A 693-nucleotide genomic window follows, 5' to 3' on the forward strand; every position below is an offset into this window, starting at 1 on the left:
TAGTTTTTTGGGCCCGACAAGGATTGACCTTGCTCCTACGTATTCTCATTCAAAATGAGAAATCAGGGTTACGTAGTTCTTTCAGAAAGATTGTTGTTTGAAGATGTTTTTAGTTTTTGAAAATTTTATATTTTTTGGTATTTTTATATAAAAGAGAAAAGGTTTTTAGCACAAGGCCTACGCGAGCGGTCGCACGTGTGCTTAAACCTATTCAAAATATTTTTAATATTTTATTTAGAAAGGAAAGGGTTTTCTAACACAAGGACGATGTGTGCGATCACACATGCGCTAGAACCCTTAAAATAATATTTTTTTAATTTTATTTATAGGAAGGAAAGGATCTTCTAGCACAAGGACGATGTGTGCGATCACACATGCGCTAGAACCCTTGAAATAATATTTTTTAATTTTATTTATAGAAAAGAAAGGGTTTTCTAGCACAAGGACGATGCGTGCGATCAGACATCCGCTAGAACCCTTAAAATAATATTTTTTAATTTTATTTATAGAAAAGAAAGGGTTTTCTAGCACAAGGACGATGCGTGCGATCACACATGCGCTAGAACCCTTAAAATAATATTTTTTAATTTTATTTATAGAAAAGAAAGGGTTTTCTAGCACAAGGACGATGCGTGCGATCACACATGCACTAGAACCCTTAAAATAATATTTTTTAATTTTATTTATAGAAAA

The sequence above is a fragment of the Vigna radiata genome, chromosome 2 (assembly GCF_000741045.1).
Source record: "Vigna radiata var. radiata cultivar VC1973A chromosome 2, Vradiata_ver6, whole genome shotgun sequence".
Lineage (NCBI taxonomy): Eukaryota > Viridiplantae > Streptophyta > Magnoliopsida > Fabales > Fabaceae > Vigna > Vigna radiata.